At 40.2% G+C, this 8,701-nt stretch overlaps 1 protein-coding gene across 6 annotated transcripts in view; it reads left to right on the top strand.

Annotated features, from left to right (window-relative positions):
- Positions 1-8,701, top strand: part of LOC122560178 (receptor-type tyrosine-protein phosphatase T-like) — a 1,397,629-nt gene that overhangs the window by 1,186,841 nt on the left and 202,087 nt on the right. The gene's annotated exons all lie outside the window — the stretch shown is intronic.

Genomic DNA, 8,701 nt, shown 5'->3' with positions numbered 1-8,701 from the left:
TAAGATTTGCTTTCCCAAAATGCAGCACCTCGCATTTATCTGAATTAAACTCCATCTGCCACTTCTCAGCCCATTGGCCCATCTGGTCCAGATCCTGTTGTAATCTGAAGTAACCCTCTTCGCTGTCCACTATACCTCCAATTTTGGTGTCATCTGCAAACTTACTAGCTGTACCTCTTATGCTCGCATCCAAATCATTTATATAAATGTCAAAAAGTAGAGAGCCCAGCATTGATCCTTGTGACACTCCACTGGTCACAGGCCTCCAGTCTGAAAAACAACCCTCCACCAGCACCCTCTGTCTTCTATCTTTGAGCCAGTTCTGTATCCAAATGGCGAGTTCTCCCTGTATTCCATGAGATCTAACCTTGCTAATCAGTCTCCCATGGGGGACCTTGTCGAATGATGGGGGCATGTTCTCCTCTTGGGAGGATTTACAAGCGATCAAAACAAACAGTGCAGTGATTTAGCCTTTTAGATAAAAGGTTCTGGATATGATAGAAAACTGGATGTGTAAAATCGTTGCTTGTTAGAAAGTGGGGATAGCTCAGGACTAATAAAAGAAAAGGGTTATTTTAGGATAAGGAGTTGTGTTTCGAAGCTCCAGACCAGGCATGTTTGCTTAAAATGCTGAAGGGGTTATTTAAAGCTGAGAAAGTTTAACATCAGTTGCATTGGTGGGTAAACAAAACTTTATGAACAAAAAACTAGATTGGGAAAAATAACTCAAATTCATATCAGAGAGCGAGAAAAGAAACATGTGAATCTTTTAGAAACAAGATGGCCACCACCCCAGCAACAAATGCTCAGCTCAGCCCATAATGAATTGAGTGGTCAATAATGTAGTGAGGCATTTGAGAAGTCTAACCCCAAAACACTGATTGGCATTCAGTAGTTTTGAAAAAGGTGAGGTTTTGATGACTCATATGAGATCCAAGAAGTTCATGTAAGTCCTAGGGGCTTGACTACTTGCATTATCGCCTATTGCTGTTGGCTCCCAATGTCTTTTGAAAATATGATTATATAATCTCCAGTAGATATTGGACATGTCTGTTATTTTCTACCTCCTCCACTAAGGTCACTCAAGCAATCAGCAGCAGAAAATCTTGGAGCTTGCTGTCTTTTATGTTATGCCATTCTTCACAGTCTCCCAGCTTAGCCTCACCTCCTGAATGACTGTCGGTAGTTGCTCCATCCACAGTACTCCACTTCATTTAAGAGGTACAGGCTAGCTTTAATTGATGAAAGTAAGCTTTGATTTGGGTCCTCTGATGATGCGCCTTTAGCGCTGGCTGTATGCAGCAATCACTCGCACAAGTTGAAATCTGTTTGCTGCCTCCATCGTGTTGAATTGGCATTAACTGCTCATCATGGTTCCTATGCCTGTTTTTGCTGGCTACCACCCAATTTAGTCTCCATTATATCTTCCACTGTTCCAACAAAAGATAATTATTCCATAGCTGTGTGCAAAACGATTAAAAGCACTCAGCTTGAGCCCTGTCAATGTATATAAAATACTTCAGTGTGTCTTTGCTTTGAACTTCCATGGATCCTTATTAACTTACCCTGCTCAGGAGAAAGGAAAATTTGACTGGCCCTTCCTGTCAGCTATTAGATTATGCTGCCTGAAGCAAAATGTAACTCTGCAGGACTCTTGATTTTTGCCATACTATTTCATTATGTTTCCCATCATTAGTGTTAATCAAAAGCTGTTTGCACTATTAGTCAGAACATTGCTAAACCAAAACATTGGAAATGGATAAGCAAAACTGACTTTGAATTACAGAGGTTAAAATTCTGGAACTCTTATGTTGGAAGATAGGTTTTTGAATAATACGTCAAGAATTACGTAATTCCTTTTACAGTCAATTGCAATGAGGCTTTTCATTGCTGAAGCGATAATCATGAAAAGAATGATTTTAATTATTTCAAATCACTCAACTAACTGTTGGAAAGGTTACAATTGGGGTGATTAATGATACATCTGAGTTGTTCTGCTCCAAGTGTCAGCACCTGAACAGAACACAAAGCAATGTCAGCTTTCCTGCTCACAGCCATGAGACACAGTTCATCCCCAAGAGAAAAACTGCATTTTCCTTGAAGAAGGGATCTTTGTGTCAGCTGTATGTCAGAAGGACTTACAAGGTTAACAGTAGCCAGCACCACAAGTAATAGAATTGCAATCTCCATAGTCATGATTCAGTAGCTTCCAGCTCCAGATCTGTAGACAGCCAATACTGAAACTGGTGGCAGAGCTGGGGGCCAACTCTTGACACATTACTAAACTCTGTGGCATAGCAACAGTTTCTGCTAAGGCTTTCACGATATTTAAATTACAATGACTGAACAATACAGGATTCAACATTCGTACTAATGTTCTTTGACTACTTAGCTACAAAACTCCTTTAGGCTGCACAGTGCAGCAACTATATTATGCAAGCTTCTCTAAGGCATTGGAGTAAAAGCAGACTTTTTTCAGATTTCTCTTTTTGTCTTAAAGGCACAGGTGACCTGCGTGTACATTTATATAATACTGTTGTTTTTAGATGTGCCTTGTTAAACTAGGAATCCTCAGATTCATTCAATTTTTTTCAGACTTCAAACTTTCTTAAAGTATTGTAGTTTGATGGAAGGTAGAATATGATATATGTAGTTGCTAAGAAAGGTTGCTTGCCAATTGGAGAGCTGACAAGAGTTTCCTTTAGTGATCACTCATTTATATTAGTGTCTCTCAAGTACATAACGAGTCAAAGGCGCGCTGTTCTAGGGATTAAGGGCACAAGGGGTGAAATTAAACTCTACAGTCCCTCTACAAGTGAGGAACTATACATTTTAGGCAGCACCCCTGAGGGAGTATTGGCAGGTACCAGCAACGCAACCAGGAAACGACTGGGATCAGTTAAAGATTCAAGTTCACAGGTGAGTGAGGGTGGAATAAGGCTCATTGTCTCAGGGTAAGGGTAGGAAGCTGTCTCATAGCAGGTACCTTCTCCTTATTTCCCTCAATAAGGCATTAAGTGTCTTTGAATTTCTGCATCCCAAAGAGTCTGCAAACAAACATGAGAGGGGTTGCTTTTCAGTTTGTCTCATAGAGTGACAGAGAAGTACAGCACAGTTACAGATCCTTTGGTCCAATTCGTCCATGCCAACCAGATTTACCAAGTAAATCCAGTACCATTTGCCAGCATTTGGCCCATATCCCTCCAAACCCTTCCTATTCATATACCCATCCAGATGCCTTTTAAATGTTGCAATTGTACTTGCCTCCACCACTTCCTCTCGCAGCCCATTCCACACGCGCACCACCCTCTGCGTGGAAAAAGTAGCCCCTTAGGGTGCTTTTAAAATCTTTTCCCCTCACCTTAACCCAGTGCCCTCCATTTTTGGGCTCCCTTATCCTATCCATGCTCCTCATGATTTTATAAACCTCTATTAGGTCACCCCTCAGCCTCCATACTCCAGGGAAAACAGCCACAGCCTATTCAGCCTGTCCCTTTAGCTCAAACACTCCTACCCTGGCAATATTCTTGTAAATCCTTTCTGAACACTCTCAAGTTTCACAACATTCTTCCTCCAGCAGGGAGACCAGATTTGCACACAATATTCCAAAAGTGGCCTAACTAATGTCCTGTACAGCCACAACATGACTTCCTAACTCCTAAACTCAATGCAGTGACCAATAAAGGCAAGCATACCAAATTCCTTCTTCACTATCCTATCTATCTATGACTCCATTTTCAAGGAACTATGAACCTACACTCCAAGGTCTCTTTGCTCAGCAACACTCCCCTGGACCTGACCATTAGGCATATAAGTTCTGCCCTGATTTCCCTTTCCAAAATGCAGCATCTCACATTTCTCTAAATTAAACTTCATCTGCTGCACCTCGGCCCATTGGATCATCTGATCACGATCCCACTGTACTTTGAGGTAACTTTCTTGGCTGTCCACTACACCTCCAATTTTGGTGTCACCTGCAAACTTACTAACTATATATCCTATGTTTATATCCAAATCATGTATATAAATGACAAAAAGCAGTGGACCCAGCATCGACCCTTGTGGCACACCGCTGATCACTGGCCTCAAGTCTGAAAAACAACCCTCTACCACCAGCCTTTGTCTTCTGCCTTTCAGCCAGTTCTCCCTGTATTCCATGTGATCTTACCTTGGTAACCAGTCTACCATGAGAAACCTTGTTGATGCCTTACCGAAATCCATATAAATCACATCCACCACTCTGCCTTCATCAATCTTCTTCGTTACTTCTTCAAAAAACTCAATCAAGTTATTGAGACACGATTTCCCACACATGAAGGCATATTTGTTATCCCTAATCAGTCCTTGTCTTTAAAAATACATTAGGTAAAAACAAGGACTGCAGATGCTGGAAACCAGAGTCCAGATTAGAGTTAAAAAATTAGAATTTAAAAATACATTGTAAATCCTATCCCTCATGATTCTCTCCAACAACTTGCCCACCACCGGCATCATGTTCACTGGACTGTCATTCCCTGGCTTTTCCTTACTATCTTTCTTAAACAGTGGCACCACATTAGCCAACCTTCAGTCTTCTGGTACCTCACCTGTGGCTATCGATGATACAAATATCTCAGCAAGAGGCCCAGCAATCGCTTCACTGGCTTCCCACGGAGTTCTAGGGTACACCTGATCAGGTCCCGGGTAATTATCCACTTTTGTGCATTTTAAGCCATCCAGCACTTCCACCTCGGTAATGTGGACATTTTCATGATATTGCTATTTATTTCCCCATGTTTTATATCTTCCATATCCTTCTCCACAGTTAGAACTGATGCAAAATACTCGTTTAGTATCTCCCGATCTCCTGCAGCTCCACACATAGGCTGCCTTGCTGACCTTTAAGGGGCCCTATTTTCTTCCTAGTTATCCTTTTGTCCTTAATGTATTTATAAAATCCCTTTGGATTCTCCTTAACCCTATTTACCAAAATTATCTCATGTCCCCATTTTGCATTCCTGATTTCCCTCTTAAGTATACTCCTCTGATATTATACTCTTCTGAGGCTTCACTTACCTTACCTGACCTATGCTTCCTTCTTTTTCTTGACCAAAACTTCAATTTCTTTTGTTGTCCAGCATTCCCTAAAACTACCAGAGTTGCCTTTCACCCTAACAGGAACATACAGCCTCTGGACTCTTGTTTTCTCATGAAAGCTACACTGTCCACTACAAATTGAATACGTGTGGCAGTCGAATGAGGCTTTGAGTCAGCAATCATGATCCCTCCAAGAGCCTCAATTGATGTCAGAAGATCATCTACAAACCTTCCCACAGCACAATTGAGAAAGACATAAGGGGGCAGTGGCACTTCCCGATAAAATTCACCAAGCAGACATCAGGGACGGTAATGAATTCCACCAGGATGTGTATAAGTTACTTCACTGTTAAGGTGATATTTTAGTCTATCTCTGTTTCAGGTCAATGCACAGTTCTCTCTGTGGGAAAGTGATCCACTTGAGATTATTTAATGAGAAAGGTGGAGATCTGTGGTTGGTGTGAACTGTTTTCTCAATGTCGGTGGATAGAGATAATTTTTTCAAGGTCAGAATATCCATGAGGAAATGGCTGACACTTACTCTACTTTTCAAAGCTCTTTTTATCTTTGAAGTGCAATGACAGTATTGAGCTACATGTGAAGTGAAAACTGGACAGTACTTCACAACAGCTGAAAAAAGGAGAATTAAAAACACTGAATTGAATTGACGATGCACTAATAATGAAAAGAAACATATTTTGATCAATGCCTTAACACCTAATAGCTATGCAGAATAAATTTGATCTTTGATATGTTACAGGTTTATTTCTCAGTTAACCTATGCTTTTCATAATTTATTCAACAGTTTATTGCTACTTGATAAATAACTGCAGTAACTACCCACATTGGAACATACTATTATTGCATTTGTTCTTGGATTCTTTGCCAAATTCAGATCTTTAATGATTATTTGTCAAACTATGACATAATGCCATGACTTTTACCAAGGGTATGGCAAGGAGATAGGCCTCGGCTCTCTCTGCTTTTTGTTCCTGGGTCAGGTGCACTATATGGGAGAATTCCAATCTCCATGATTAGACTTTTAGAAATGGCCATCCCATGCCTCCAACATTTGGTCAGGGTTGGGAGGTAGATTGTCACTCATGCAAAATGATTCAGGACAGAACGACCCAAGGAGGCTGCCAGGTTCCAACACAGGGTGAACAGAAAGCCTTGCTCATGGTTGCAGCACTCTATGCTAAAATCAAAATAAAAGAATAAGATATAGAGTATTTCCCCAGCCCTCAACCTTCACACCTCCCTTATGCCCCTTCAGCCCCAGACACACAAACAAGTCTTGGTATCTAATCTTGTTAATATGATGCTAAATACCTCGGGTTAAATAGAGTCATAGAGTCACAGCATGGATGCAGACCCTTCAGTCCAACTCATCCATACCGGCCAGGTTCCCCAAACTCAACTAGTCCCACTTGCCTGCATTTGTCCCATATCCCTCTAAACCTTTCTTATTCATATACCTGTCCAAATGTCTTTTAAATGTTGTAACAATACCTGCATCTACCACTTCCACTGGCAGCACATTCCATTTACGAACAGCTCTCTGTGTGAAATAATTGATGCCCTCTAGTTTTGAACTCCCCTACCATAGGGAAAAGACCTTTGCTGTGCACTGCATCTGTGCCCCTTATGATTTTAATAAACCTCTATAAGGTCACTACTCAACCTCCTATGCTCCAGGGAAAAGAAGTCCTAGACTATCCAGACTCCTTTTACAACTCAAACCCTCTAATCCCACTAATATCCTCGCAAATCTTTTCTGCACCCTCTCCAATTTAATAATATCCTTCCTCTATAGCAGAACTGTACACAGTACTGCAGAAGTGGCCTAACCAACATTCTGTACAACTGCAACATGACATTCCAACTCCTATATTCTGAGCAATGAAGGCAAGTGTACCAAATGCTGCCTTCACCACCCTGCCTATCCATAAAGCAATTTTTCAGGAACTGTGCATCTGAACCTCTAAGTCTCTTTCATAGACAACATCCCCTATGGCCCTATCATTAAGTGCTGTCCTTGTTCATCTTACCAAAATGCAGCGCCTTGCATTTATCTAAATTAACTCCATCTGCCACTGCTTGAACATTGGCCTAATTGATCATGATCCCTTTGTACTAAGTCAAACAGATGGTGAACTCAAAAGTGTTTGCTTTGACTTGTTTAAGAGCATTTAACTTCTCATGAATAACATTGGCAGAAAAAGGTTGTTGAATCAAAGTTTCTGCTTATTGAATACAAACTGTGTGACCAGTGCAGGAATACAGTACCCATGTGGACTTATTTCTCTACCAAAAAGAAAACAAGGTATGGACTTAGCTCTTTTATCAACAAAGAAGCAGAATAAGAAACAAGATTTTTGTAATGGCAGCCTGATGACTTGAACATTGAAGAAGGTTTGAACAGATTGTTAACCTTCATGGATAAAGTTTATCAATAAGATAATTTATTGACTGCTTGTGAGGCATGCTAAAATTTTGACAAATTTGGGAAGAGCAAAGTTAGTTAAGTGGTAGAGTATATGATGGAATTCAATAGATTATGTGAAAGACTAGAAATTTTGTTTCGAAATTCTCAATTTCTGCTGGCAATTAAGAACATGAACAGACTTTAAGTTTCGAAAAAGTTAAATTTATAGGTGAGCATATACTGCTGGAAGAAATACCATATAGACTGAAAAAAATCCTGGGAAACCATATCTTTTCACAATATTCAATTCACAAAGGAGACAGTCATCAATACAACAGAAAATGGAGGATGCAATGTTAACGAACCGACTATCCCAAACAAATTACAGGCAACAATATAAAAGGAGAATGTGACTAATAGAATATAAGATCATAACGTTTTTGATAATTTTGAGGCAAACAATATAGTTGAGTATTCAAAACTAAACATAAAATGGAATATTTGAAGAAGGTGAGATATGGATCAAAGAGAAGGTATTGCATTGGTCACAAGAAGTTTCAGCCTGGTGGTGGATGTGTTTATGGCAAAATATTTCAACAGTACAATGTTAGATATGGAGAAAGATCTCGAGCATGTAGAATAGAATGATAAGAATGTGACAGGGACTTTCTGAAAAAGGATTGGAACAATGTTAAACAATTTCAGAATTCCATCAGTTTCTGTTTTTGGGATGTTAACACATTAAATTCTTTAAGAAGTGCAGTCATTCCTTGTATAATAGCAGTAATCATTTAATTAGCACAGTGTAGTTCAGTGAGATAGACTTGCTGGCCATCAGTGAAGAAAGCACAAGTGAAAACAACAAAGTTATTGTCTTTGACGTATCTATGAATTTACAATTTACACTTTGGGCACTATTGTATTGCTTTAATGGAACAGATTCTCTCCACTAAATATTAAAGAAGGGCTACTGAACATCAGGGAAGAGAAAATGAGGTCTGCAGATGCTGGAGATCAGAGATGGAAATGTGTTGCTGGAAAAGCGCAGCAGGTCAGGCAGCATCCAGGGAACAGGAGAATCGACGTTTCGGGCATTAGCCCTTCTTCAGGAATGAGGAAAGTTTGTCCAGCAGGCTAAGATAAAAGATAGGGAGGAGGGACTTGGGGGAGGGGCGTCGGAAATGTGATAGGTGGAAA

Source organism: Chiloscyllium plagiosum, chromosome 20 (assembly GCF_004010195.1).
Source record: "Chiloscyllium plagiosum isolate BGI_BamShark_2017 chromosome 20, ASM401019v2, whole genome shotgun sequence".
NCBI classification, from domain to species: Eukaryota; Metazoa; Chordata; class Chondrichthyes; order Orectolobiformes; family Hemiscylliidae; genus Chiloscyllium; species Chiloscyllium plagiosum.
This window is presented reverse-complemented; position numbering and strand designations above follow the sequence as displayed.